We start from the raw sequence: 13,987 nt of genomic DNA on the forward strand, positions 1-13,987 counted from the left end.
GCGGTTAGTGGTTTGGTTGTAGGCAGTGCGTAAGAACAAGCAGCGTGAACAAGTAGAAAACAAACCTTGCACTGGGCAGGTCTGGAGTACAGGGACCTAATTTGCCCAAGCTGCATGACCCCAATAGCTGCTTAGCGATGCAGGTATCTGCATTGTTCAATGGATACTCATTGTCACATATGCATTTAAACATTACATTGTGAAATTTGTTTTGCATTTAATGCCAGTGCCGCCTTGTTTGGGGCCATTTCGCCACTGCTCTTCGGTACCTTGTGCATTATGTGAATGGTGAACAGGGAAGAAACTAAACATGCGAATAGGTACATTGTGTCTCACTAAGAGAGGTAATTATTGCCAATGAGAAATCAGCTGGGATCATATGTTCAAAACAGATCACTGATCAGATCAACACAGGACTCGCCAAGGGAATCCAGCGTTGTAAACACATGAACCCAAGTCACTTGGAGAACTCCAGCGGGAACACAAGGAGTTGTGGATGCAGCCAAGCAGAGGCCAAGATACAAGCAGAGGCCAAGATACAAGCCGCACCTGACAGCCTGAACTTCAATTAAAAGATAATTAAACCACAATACTCGACCAACCTGCCAGGCAGTTTCCAAAAGATTCAAAACTAAGACAGTGCAGAGGCTGGGTGTCAGGGGAGAAGGCTGGAGAATGGGGTTGAGAGGGAGAGATAGATCAGCCATGATTGAATGGCGGAGTAGACTTGATGGGCCGAATGGCCTAATTCTGCAGGTCAAGCAGCATCTCTGGAGATAAGGAATAGGTGATGTTTTGGGTCGAAGGTAGACCCTGAAGATGGGTCTTGACCGGAAACCTCATCTATTCCTTCTCTCCAGAGATGCTGCCTGACCCGTGGAGTTATTCTGGCATTCCGTGCCTATCTAATCTCTCCCCTTAACTAAGCTTTTCCAAACTAGGCAAAATTCTGTCAAATCTCTGCACTCTCACCAGCAGGATCACATCCTTCCAATCTTGTGGCGTTGTGAACAGGCCGGCACGGTGGCGCAGCGGTTTAGTTGCAGCTTTACAGTGCTTGAAGTTCCCGGGTTCGATCCCGACTACGGGCTCTCGTCTGTATGGAGTTTGTACGTTCTCCCCGTGACCGCGTGGGTTTTCTCCGAGATCTTCGTTTTCCTCCCACACTCCAAAAACGTACATATTGGTAGGTTAATTGGCTTGGTATAAGTGTAAATTGTCCCTGTTGCATGTGTAATAATAATGGATGGGATTTATATAGCGCCTTTCTAATACTCAAGGTGCTTTACATCGCATTATTCATTCACTCCTCAGTCACACTCGGTGGTGGTAAGCTACTTCTGTAGCCACAGCTGCCCTGGGGCAGACTGACGGAAGCGTGGCTGCCATCTGCGCCTACGGCCCCTCCGACCACCACCAATCACCCACACACATTCACACACAGGCAAAGGTGGGTGAAGTGTCTTGCCCAAGGACACAACGACAGTATGCACTCCAAGCGGGATTCGAACCGGCCACCTTCCGGTTGCCAGCCGTACACTTAGCCCATTGTGCCATCTGACGTCGTGTGTAGGATAGTGCTAATATACGGGTTGGTGTGGACTCAGTGGGCTGTGTCTCTAAACTAAACTACTAAACTGTCTGAAGAAGGTTCTCGATCTGAAACGTCGCCCATTTCCTTCGCTCCATAGATGCTGCCTCACCCGCTGAGTTTCTCCAGCATTTTTGTCTACTAAACTGCACACATGGCCTGGACGATTTATTCTTTCTTCACATTTTTATATGTGTAAGAAGGAACTGCAGATGCTGGCCTACACTGAAGAAAGACACCAAATGCTGGAGTAATAGGTGGCGTTTCGGGACCTTCAGACTGGAGAAGGGTCTCGACCCGAAACGTCACCTATCCCTTTTCTCCAGAGATGCTGCCCGTCCTGCTGAGTTACTCCAGCATTTTGCGTCCATCTTCAAATGTTTATATTCTTGGCCACCTTTGCACTCTTCTCCCCAGCCGCACCTGTATGCATTTCCTTTAGGCTATACCACGCAGCAGAAACCAGAAGAGAAACTCCATATCTAGGCCCCACCCGTCATTTATACATATCCATCATCAGTGTCCCTCTGTGATAAGACAAAGCACATATTGGTTCAATGTGTTGCTGCCTTGCACTGTACTAATCCTACCGACAACTTTCATAGCATAAGGCACTTGCAATGACAGAGGCAACGCAAGCCGAGGCCCTGGAACATCATCGTTCAATCGCTTTGCAGCATTTGTGGATTGTAATTGCGTAACAAAATACATGCTAATGAGTTTTCCAGCACAAAGTCGTGAAACCAAACTCCTTATTATGCACCCTAGTCATGCAATGCAAACACCATTTGTCTTTTGTCAGACAAAAAGCAGGCTATTCAGCCCTTCGGGCTTGCCCTGCTATCCCACAAAACAACAGCTAATTTCCTGCATCAGGATCGAACCGGGGTCTCTGGCGCTGTAAGGCAGCAACTCCGCTGGGCCACTGTGTCTTGCTCTCACTGGAACATGAAATAAGGTCATAAATAATAGGAGCATGATTAGGTTATTCGGCCCATCAAGTCTACTCCGCCATTCAATCATGGTTGATCTAATCTCTCCTTCTTAACCCCATTCTCCTGCCTTCTCCCCATAACCCCTGACACCCATACTAATCAAGAATCTATCTATCTCTGCCTTAAAACTATCAATTGATATGTGAATCTGTGGAATTTATTGCCACTGAAGGCTGTGGAAGCCAAGTCAATTGATATATTTTTTTTTTTTTAAATTATTTTTATTAGAAGTACGGTAAATTACAATAATACACAACACATATATCTTAATACATTTTTTGTACCGCTTCATTTTTTTTGAGCTTTAAGAAAAAGATAGAAGTAAGGAAAGTAAAGAAAGTGCACAAGATGGGACTGGGAGGTAAAACAACAAAAACAGACTTGGTTGGTAGTCTTTCTGCGGAGTTCAATGTTATAATAGAGCGATTGTCCTCACTTTCTTTTTCTTTCTTTTCTAGGGTCTACTTTCTTACTTTACTTCCTTCTCTAACTTCTTTTCTAAGGGGCTTTCTTTCCCAACACTCTCTTGCACTTCACGACTCTTGCGCACTTTCTTTACTTTCCTTACTTCTATCTTTTTCTTAAAGCTCAAAAAAAATGAAGCGGTACAAAAAATGTATTAAGATATATGTGTTGTGTATTATTGTAATTTACCGTACTTCTAATAAAAATAATTTTAAAAAAAAATTAAAAAAAATAAAATATCAATTGACTTGGCTTCCACAGCCTTCAGTGGCAATAAATTCCACAGATTCACCACCCTCTAATGAAAGAAATCCCTTCTCATCTCCTTCCTAAAGGAATGTCCTTTAATTCTGAGGCTATGACCAGTGGTCCTAGACTCCCACTGGTGGAAACACCCTCTCCACATCCACTCTATCCAAGCCTTTCACTATTCGATTCACATACTTAGGATTAACCATGAAACCGTTCTGAAACAGCCAGGAAAATAATAGTGCACAATATCTCTTGCAAACAATCAGTTCAATTTACCATGCCAACTGCAACAATTATCCATATAATATGACCGGCAAATAGGCGGCTCTCCAGAGAACATTCTGTGCCGGGAGCACTCAGAGATTGTTTGCAACTCAAATTGCCTTTGGTGAGGGAACAAGGATGTGTACACAGTCCCATACCAAGAAGAACAGGTTTGCCTGTGTTCCCAGTGTATCTGTCCATGTTCAGAGACTCCCTTCCTGGTGCCTGTGAGGCACCCACAAAGATCTTGCCCGACCATTCACTGCCTGAAGCAGTAACCTGCAAATCCTTCTCCTTCATGTATCTCCTGGTTCAGCCACAATTAAGAAGAGTAGCCCGTGACGGGTAGAGTTTGAGGGACAGTGTGGGACACGTATCTTTCCACAGTGTGAAACAATAGACAATAGGTTCAGGAGTCGGCCATTTGGCCCAGCACCGCCATTCAATATGATCATGGCTGATCGTCCCCAATCAGTACCCCGTTCCTGCCTTCTCCCCATATCCCCTGACTTCGCTATCTTTAAGAGCCCTATCTAGCTCTCTATTGAAACTATCCAATAGAACCGGCCTCCACCGCCCTTTGAGGCAGAGAATTCCACAACTCACAACTCTCTGTGTGAAAAAGTGTTTCCTCATCTCTGTTCTAAATGGCTGACCCCTTATTCTTAAACTGTTTGGCCTCTGGTTCTGGACTCCCCCAACATCAGGAACATGTTTCCTGCCTCCAGCGTGTCCAAACCCTTAATAATCTCATGTTTCAATAAGATGCCCTCTCATCATTCATGTCGGGGTATCGCTGAAAAAAGCCACAAATTCCACTCTGATGTAAACCTCAGGGAAGTGGCTGATGAAGGTAGAAGTGGTCTTTTGTGCAGCCTGTTGTCAATGCAACCCCATGCGCTGGAGCGCGCCGAGACACAAGACCACCAAGCGCTGGAGCCCGCCAAGGCTGCATTGCACAGGCCACAACATCCGCAGACATGCACGCAATGCAGGAGGGTCCAGCCAACTACCAAATGCCAAGTATAAGGCAAGAGTCAAGAACTTCTCATTAGAAAAATGCTTAGTCTGAAAGTTCTCCTTGGGGCCTGCCAGGGCTGACATTATGGAAAGAATGCGAGGTTGTGTTTTATACATTACTGAACTAATGTGTGTGTGTGTGTAAAGGCAATCCCAAGAGGCCACTGGACAAACATGAAAGAAACAGTGTCGTCATTGCACTAATTCAGGGCTTGGCAACCTTGTTCTGCATAGAGTCTGTGAGCGGATGGCAGGCCACATCTATCGCCATAGTGCGACACTTGGTGTTGTTTTTCGCATTAGTTTTCACGTGTTTTTCCAATTAGTTTTCTGCAGTTCCCAGGTCGGCTCGCCTGTCCCGGGACTGGCTGCAATAGCGCCCAGGTCGGCTCGCCTGTCCCGGGACTGGCTGCAATAGGTTGCCGACCCCTGCCCTAATTAATTAATTAATGAGTCTACTCCCCAAGTGACTGTCATTTCCTTTTTCAGGAGACAGCTCTGCAACGTGCACTTTATGTCGGTCACAATTATGAAGACCAGATGTGCGCACCAGACCGCTCCGTTGAACATTAGTGAAGTCAATGCCTCGTTGTTGCACGCATCAGCACTGAGGGTGCAAGCTCGGCACGGTGGACATTAACTCACTTCCTGGTCGCAAACCAACTGGGCCAAGCCCATCCGTCCCGCAACTTAACGAGGCTAACGTGAGTGGTGTTGACGCATTAGAAGGGAATGCATTGGCTCGATAGAAAGATCAAATGGAATAGAACTTGGAATGACTGAGTGCATATTGTGAATAAAGTGTACTTCTGCAATAAAACACATTGTACAAGCACCTGGGGTGGCACGCTGGCCAGTGGTCCAGTTACAGGATAAAGGGAATAACATGTAGTGCAAGATAAAGTCCAGTAAAGTCCGATTAAAGATAGTCCGAGGGTCTCCAATGAGATAGACGGAGTTGCTCTCTAGTTGTTGATAGGATGGTTCAGTTGCCTGAGAACAGCTGGGAAGAAACTATCCCTGAATCTGGAGGTGTGCGTTTTCACACTTCTGTACTTCTTGCCTGATGGGAGAGGGGAGAAGAGAGAGTGTCCGTCCAGGGTGAGACTGGTCCTCGGTTATGCTGGTTGCCTTCCTGAGGCAGAGTGAATGTAGATGGTGTCAATGGAAGGGAGGTTGGTTTGCATGATGGTCTGGGCTCCGTTATCCATCCCTGCAACCTCCTTAGAGTTGTCTATCACAAAGACATGGACACAGGCCCTTCAGCCCATTGCTAGCCCCAAGGCCCCCATTTACTCTTAATCCCAATATATTCTCCCCTCATTAACTCAACCTCCTAAGGTCTCCAATTCCGAGCCCTAATACCCCTGTCCCACTTCGGAAACCTGAATGGAAACCTCTGGAGACTTTGCGCCCCACCCAAGGTTTCCGTGCGGTTCCCGGAGGTTTTTGTCAGTCTCCCTACCTGCTTCCACTACCTGCAACCTCCGGCAACCACCTGCAACCTCCGGGAACCGCACGGAAACCTTAGATGGGGCGCAAAGTCTCCAGAGGTTTCCGTTCAGGTTTCCTAAGTGGGACAGGGGCATTATACATCTACAATTCCGTCACGACTGTAAGCTCTGCCTTCAGCTGTTTGAGCGTTGAACTCTGGAATCCCCTCTCTGCCTTTCCATTACCTACTTTAAAACCTACTTACTTTCCTAAGCCTTGAGTCCTTTGTCCTACTTAACTCATTATGTGCCGTTATGTTATGTGGTGGCCTTTTTTTTTAATGCAATGCACTCTGTGAACTCGCAGTTCACTCAATGAAACACTCAGCCGGTCAGGCAGCATCTGTGGAAGGAGAAACCGTTAACGCTTCAAAGGAATGCAAACTGTTTCTCTTTCCGCTGACCCGCTGAGCGTTTTTAGCCTTTGTGGAGTTTTGATTAGAGTATCGTCATTTGGGGCAAAACATGCTAAGCCCCAACATCATGCCCCCCCCCCCCCCCCCCCCCCCCCCCCCCCCACATGCTGATGGTGACTCTCTGCTGCCCCCTCAGGGGCTAGTGGGACAAGGCAGGGCAGCTGCTGCACTCCAGGCATGGCAAAGCAACTTGGCATCTCACCAGTGGAATGTTATTGAGGCCGAGCTGATGGAGTTCAATGCAATGAGTTTATCAGCACTTGCGATCGCATCATACCCTGCGTCAGACAGACTGGATCACGCCCCGCAGCTGCACTGCTCCACTGGCAGGAAATAAATGATGTCAATTAAAAAAACTCAAGAATGTTTTTCTGGCAACTGTTGCCTGGAGAACTTCACACTGCTGGGAGTCTTTTAACTGCAGCTAATGTGCAAAGCAATCTCAAAGTTAATGGGGGCGCCTCACAAGCCCTCCTGTTCCCCGTGCATGTAAAATATGCAATGGACGAACAAAAATGGGGACATTAACAAGGTTCACCCTCGGGGGCCACAGTTGCTTCCCCATTTCACAGCGAGGGGACTGAGCGGTAACAACTCTGCTACACAACCTCGTTCATCTACTAAAGCTTCACAGGAGGGTGTCAACAGAAGCCTGGCCGAGCTCCACAGGGGAAGATTATTGGAAGGACTGAAGATTTGATCAGATGTTTTCCAAGGAGCTGAGGGTCAGAGAGCCAGCATGGAATTGCAACTCGTCTATGCCGACCAATATGCCCCATCTAAGCTAGTCCATTTACCTGCCTTTGGCCCATATCCCTCTAAACCTTTCCTATCCATGTACCTGTCCAAGTGTCTTTTAAACACTGATTATCGTGCCTGCATCAACTACCTCCTTTGGTATTTAAGAAGGAACTGTGCAGATGCTGGAAAATCGAAGGTAGACAAAAGTGCTGGAGAAACTCAGCGGGTGCAGCAGCATCTATGGAGCGAAGGAAATAGGCAACGTTTCGGGACGAAACCCGGAAGGGTTTCGTCCCGAAACGTTGCCTATTTCCTTCAGTCTGAAGAAGGGTTTCGGCCCGAAACGTTGCCAATTTCCTTCAGTCTGAAGAAGGGTTTCGGCCCGAAACCTTCCCTATTTCCTTCACTCCATAGATGCTGCTGCACCCGCTGAGTTTCTCCAGCACTTTTGTCTACCTACCTCTTTTGGTAGCTCGTTCCATACGCCCACCAGGCTTCTCTTACATTTCGGCCCTCTCACCCTAAACACATGTCCTCTTATTTCTGATTCCCATATCCTGGGTAAAAGACTGTGCATTCCCCAATGATTAGCGCAGCACAGTGGTGCAACAGTAAAGTCAGAGACCTATGTTCAATCCTGTCTAAGGGTGCTACCTCTACAGAGTTTGTACATTCTCCCCGTGACCACAGGGGCTTTCTCCAGGTGCTCCGGTTTCCGGTTTCCTCCCAGACTCCAAAGAAATAGAGGTTTGTAGGGTCTGAAGAAGGGTTTCGGCCCGAAACGTCGCCTATTTCCTTCGCTCCATAGATGCTGCTGCACCCGCTGAGTTTCCCCAGCAATTTTGTGTACCTTTGAGGTTTGTAGGTAGATGGCTTGCAAACCTTCGGAGGGGCCGTAGGCGCAGATTGGCAGCCACGCTTCCGTCAGTCTGCCCCAGGGCAGCTGTGGCTACAGAAGTAGCTTACCACCACCCAGTGTGACTGAGTGAATGAATAATGCGATGTAAAGCGCCTTGAGTATTAGAAAGGCGCTATATAAATCCCATCCATCATCATCATCATTGCCTCTCTTTCACAAGTCATTTTCCCTGCCACTCCCTGTAACCCCATACCGGGTAACATGGCATACAATGTATCCAAGAATCAGCACAGCTATGCGAGCCGAGGGAAAACAGGCAGAGCATGCAAACTCCACAATGACAGCACCCGAGGTCACACTCACAGAGGCTGTAGGACAGCAGCTCTACCTTCATGGGCCTTTATTGTGCCAATGTGCTTTACTGCCCATGAAGTCCTTTGCCAGTTTCAAGTTCAGATTAGTTTACTGTCATATGCACCAGGGTACTATGAAATTCCTTGTCCACTTGAAGTGTACAGAGTAAACAGTGTACACGCCACAATGATAAATGCAATAAATACAATGACAAACAGCAGGATAGTGCAACATTGTAGTGCAAAGTCCACGTGGTGACAACGAATATTAAAGTGCACCAATGGAATAAGCAAATGAGGTGGAGTTCATGGCAGCACCTCCGGGAATGGGGTGTGAAAGAGATGATTGTATCAGGAGTCAGATAGCAGCGGGGAAGAAAGCTGTTCTTAAGTGGGTAATGTTACATTAACACATAACGTGACTGGCTCTTACGATGCTAAAGTTCACATTACTGCACGGATTATTTGTATTGATGCGATCAGGAACAGGGAGAATACAAATGTCAGGGAAGACTGTGCAGACAGAGTTTTTTTTTTTAAACAAATTTAAAGGCGTCTAGAAAATTATTCAGCTGGATGGTGTGAGACTGATTGAGAAATGGAACAAATGTGTGTGTGTGGTTGCAACTCAAGAGCTAGTAAAGTACACTGCCAGTGAACTAACATTTTTTTTTCACAATAGCCCATGGAAAAATATGCTCTCTAGCTTCTCACTGCCAAGTTAAGGAGAACGGAACCCAAAGAATGGTTCTTGAATGGTCGCTGGTCAAGGGAGCCAAGAGTGTTTTATTCTCATGTGTCCCAGATAGAACAATGAAACTCTTACTTGCAGCAGTACAACACAATATGTAAACATAGTACACTGCAGACAATATTATAAACGTGAAAAGGTTCTGTGTGTGTACATATACACATACTCACACGTGTGTGTGCGCATGCGTATGTGTATGCGTGTGCGTAGGCGTGTGTGTGCTTGAGTATGTGTGCGTGTACGTGTGCCTGTGTGTGCATATGTATATGTGAGAGAGCATGCATGTATGTATGTAAATGTGTGCATATGTGTGTGGGTATGAGCGTATACGTGTGCGTTTGTGTGTGAGTATGCATGCGTATGTATATATAAGTTTTTTCCTCACCATCCACCATTCCCATCCCTCCAAAAAACCTTAATCTTTGCAAAATCAGGAATTGCGACAAAGAAAATGATACCAAGGTCGCCCAAGGCCTTTACCATTCAGAGTGTGTCATGTAAGAGAATTAGATAGAGCTCTAGGGGCTAGTGGAATCAAGGGCTATGGGGAGAAGGCAGGCACGGATTATTGATTGGGGACGATCAGCCATGATCACAATGAATGGCAGTGCTGGCTTGAAGGGGCCGAATGGCCTCCTCCTGCACTTATTTTCTATGTTTCTATGTACTTGGAGAGTAAGTCCTGTTCGAAGAATACAACCTTCAAATTCATTCACAGTCCTCAATGGTTTCAGCAGTGTGTGGCACACAGAATGTCATACATGTGTGAAATTGTGTGAACATGGGCCCAATTTGTCCCACACATATCACATGTCCAGGTATAAACCGGCACTGCAAAGCTCTCCATAGTTTAACATTTTGGGAAAATAAAACTATGATCAGGAACACAATGGTTCAATGGTGCTTTTATAGCCCCATGCGCGAGGAACCAAATGCACAGTGAAAGTCTTTTCTTACAAACAGTTCAGTCATGTGTTGCCACACCCAAGCACACCCCCGATTAGCAACGGTACAGAAGTAGCCCGCATGCAAGAGTATTGGCGCCATTTTCAAAGTCCAGTCGGCACTCTAGTTGTGAAAGAGATGATTGATTCAGGATTCAGACAGCAGTGGAGAAGCTGCTGTTCTATAGTGGGTAACGATATATTAACACTCAACATTATTGGCTTGGACATTGTTAAAAATTCCTATTATTGAAAAGATATTTCGTATTGATGTTACCGGAACTGGGACATACAAGTTAGGCAAGATAGTGCAGGCATAGATGTTTTGAAGCCAATTTAAAGACTATACAGAGTTTAGAACACATGGGTTGTGTTTGTATAATATCAATCAGTTAACAGGATATTTTTTGGTCTAGTTCTCATTTGCTAATGTCTGTCAAACATTTATGTAAATGATTCACTCTGTGATTGAAGGCAAAGATGTACAAGGTAATTTGAACTGAATTAACATCGGGATTCACGGTCGATATCTGTGACAACTGGTTCATTTTACACGGCACGAATGCATTAAAAATGATATCAACTTTGCTTTTTGCTGCATTACAGTTAATTACACCACGTAATCTAGACTAAACAAAACACAATCTGGAGGAACTCAGTGGGTCAAGCAGCATCTGTGGAGGCAAAGGAATGGCCAAAGTTTTGGGTGAAGACCCAGCATTAGGATTTGCACTTTGCTCTGGCTCCAATATCTGCTGCCCACTGCAACTCTGCAATTGATGCAAACTTCCCCTTCAGTGGGTATCAACTCCACTGATCAAAAGCTGGTGAGGGAATCACACAATCTGTTGAAAGGGGCACGTACATTTCAATCGAATTGTGTCATATTAAGAGCCCACATCAAATGGAGATGAATATCACCAATACTTGTGTTAGTCCAACCATATTGACATGACCAAGACGACACACCAACAACCTCTACTCTCTCAGTACGCCAAATAAAAACTTGGCAGGCCTCCAATGACTCTTACCAATGTTTACATCTTAGCTGGATGCATTGTCGCTTGGTAGTACAACTGCTGTGTGTACTGCCGCAAGAAATTGCAGAGAATTGTAGACACAGCCCAGTTTGTCACACAAATCCTGTTGATCCACTCCATCTACACTTCAACTGGCTTGGGAAAGCAGCCAATATATTCAAGGACCACTCACACCCCACACATTCTCTCTTCTCCACGCTGCAGTCTCTTGTGCCTCCATGGAATGAAGTGGTAGTTGGACAGGTACATGGATAGTGTTTAAGAAACATAGAAACATAGAAAGTAGGTGCGAGAGTTGACCACCAGGTCCGTCAAGCCCGCACCGCCATTCGCTCATGGCTGAACACTAAACAGACACACTTACCCACAAACAGTAGACACAAGACACAGAACACAAGACACTACCCTCCCCTTTATACCGCTATCACCCCTCTCCACCCCAAGAACTGCGTGATCTCCTGGGGGAGGCAAAAAACCGGATAAAAACCCAGGTCCAATTCGGGAAAAAAATCCGGAACTGCAGATGCTGGAAAATCGTATATGGATAGGACAGGTTGGGAGGGATATGAGCCCAAACGCAGGCAGGTGGGACCAATGTAGCTGGGACATGTTGGTCGGTGTGGGCAAGTTGGGCCGAAGGGCCTGTTTCCACGCCGTACGACTGTAGGTGCAGATTGAAGAACACTTTTATTGGGTGGCAAGCGATGATAATCTGAAATGCACCACCTCAAAGAACAGTGGCACTATTGTGAGGGAAATGAGTCAACTCTTGCAGGGCACGAATTGCAAGGCTTAATGGAAAGAGCAGAAGAGTGGGACTAATTGGAAAGGTCTATCAAAGAACCAGCACTAGCCTGGCAGCCGCCTGTGTTATATCATTCGATGAATCATTTTGACCTAGCGAAACACATAAATGTCGTATATACAACATGCACTGCAACGAGATCGCGTTTAGCTCTCCAGTGGGAGGGAGAAATAGTTCTGCTGACACCAGCTTTGCAATACATCTCTATTTATTTTGCTTCAAGCCGCATTTGTCTGAACCCTTTAGAGCACAAGATCGGTGTTGGACCAGCTTCAATTGAGTTTGGTTTAATTGAACTGGCAGATGTTGTGTTTATACAGTTTCGCACAAAGCTCGGGATAGAATGCCGAGCTGAGGAATATTCTTGGCCTGGTTCAATGCAATCCAGCACGAGTTACATAAAGAGCAGTCAGAGGGAACCAGCTTCCACATGATGCCTAGTTTAGGACAGGGGGACAATGGACAATAGACAATAGGTGCAGGAGTAGGCCATTCGGCCCTTCGAGCTAGCATCGCTAGTCCTCAAACACAGCTAAACAGAAATAGTGGAAAGGAAAAGATCATAATCATATTTTATTAGCCAAGTATGTTTTGCAACATACAAGAAATTTCATTTGCCATACCGTCATACCATTAAAAAGCAACAAAACACACAAAATACATTTTAACATGAACATCCACCACAGTGACTCCTCCACATTCCTCACAGTGAGGCTAAGGGAAGAATAGTTCAGTCTCTTTCCTTCTTTGTTTTCTTTGTTCTTTGGTTGGGGCCTTGAGCCTTCCGTTGCCGGGGCGATCGGGCCCTCCACATCCGGGCGATCAAGCTCCTGCATCGGGGGGGGGGGGGGATGTCAGCTCCCCGCAGCGGGCAATCGACCCCGTGTCACGCAAGACATAAGATGGTAGACTTGTCGAGTTCCTCTGGTAGACAAGAAATGATGGAGGAACTCAATGGGTCAGGCAGCATCCATGGAGAACATGGATAGGTTTGGGTCTGGACCCATTTTCAGACTGATCAGTCTGAAGAAGGGTCCCTCTTCGAACGGAAACGAGGAAACACTTTTTCTCACAGAGAGTGGTGAGTGTGGAATTTTCTGCCTCAGGGCGGTGGAGGCAGGTTCTCTGGATGCTTTCAAGAGAGAGCTAGATAGGGCTTAAAAATAGGGGAGTCAGGGGATATGGGGTAAAAGCAGGAACGGGGTACAAATTGGGGATGATCAGCCATGATCACATTGAATGGCGGTGCTGCCACTAAGGGCCAAATGACCTACTCCTGCACCTATTGTCTATTGAAACATCACCTGTCCATGTTCTCCAGGGATGCTGCCTGACCCTCTGAATTACCGCAGCATGTTGTGTCTTTCCTTTAAAGACCCAAATACAGTTTGTTTCTGGTTGATGGCACAGGCAAAACATAAAGGAACAAGCAAACCAAGGCGGAACAGAAAGCAATGGCATTATTATTGTGGGAAAGTATCGTGTGATAGCTGACAGCAGTCTGTCACATGACGTCAGTGCCTGTCGTTATTTACAACAAGCCCTCAGACCCACATTAAAACTAATGGAAACAAAGTGATAATCTACAGTGAATCACCAGGGAGGCTGGTCTTCTATATATGAAAAACATAACTGTGAAGGTATTGTTTGAGGAAGAACTGCAGATGCTGGATAAAATCGAAGGTAGACAAAAATGCTGGAGAAACTCAGCGGGTGAGGCAGCATCTCTGGAGAGAAGGAATGGGTGACGTTTCGGGTCAAGACCCTTCTTCAGACTGATGTCAGGGGAAGGGGGTGGCTGGGCAAAGATAGAATGTAGATACCTGTTAGGTAACGTTTTCCACATAAAATGGTGGTGGGTGTGTGGAACGAGTTGCCGGAGGAGGTAGTTGAGGCAGGTGCGATCACAATGTTTAAGAATGGTTTAGACAGGTACATCGATAGGACAGGTTTAGTTTTAGTTGTGAGATAGATAGAACGCGGAAACAAGCCCTTCGG

At 46.2% G+C, this 13,987-nt stretch overlaps 1 protein-coding gene across 1 annotated transcript in view; it reads right to left on the reverse strand.

Annotated features, from left to right (window-relative positions):
- Positions 1 to 13,987, reverse strand: part of LOC116967244 (G protein-coupled receptor kinase 5-like) — an 88,013-nt gene that overhangs the window by 37,544 nt on the left and 36,482 nt on the right. The gene's annotated exons all lie outside the window — the stretch shown is intronic.

The sequence above is a fragment of the Amblyraja radiata genome, chromosome 39, assembly GCF_010909765.2.
Source record: "Amblyraja radiata isolate CabotCenter1 chromosome 39, sAmbRad1.1.pri, whole genome shotgun sequence".
Classification (NCBI taxonomy): Eukaryota; Metazoa; Chordata; class Chondrichthyes; order Rajiformes; family Rajidae; genus Amblyraja; species Amblyraja radiata.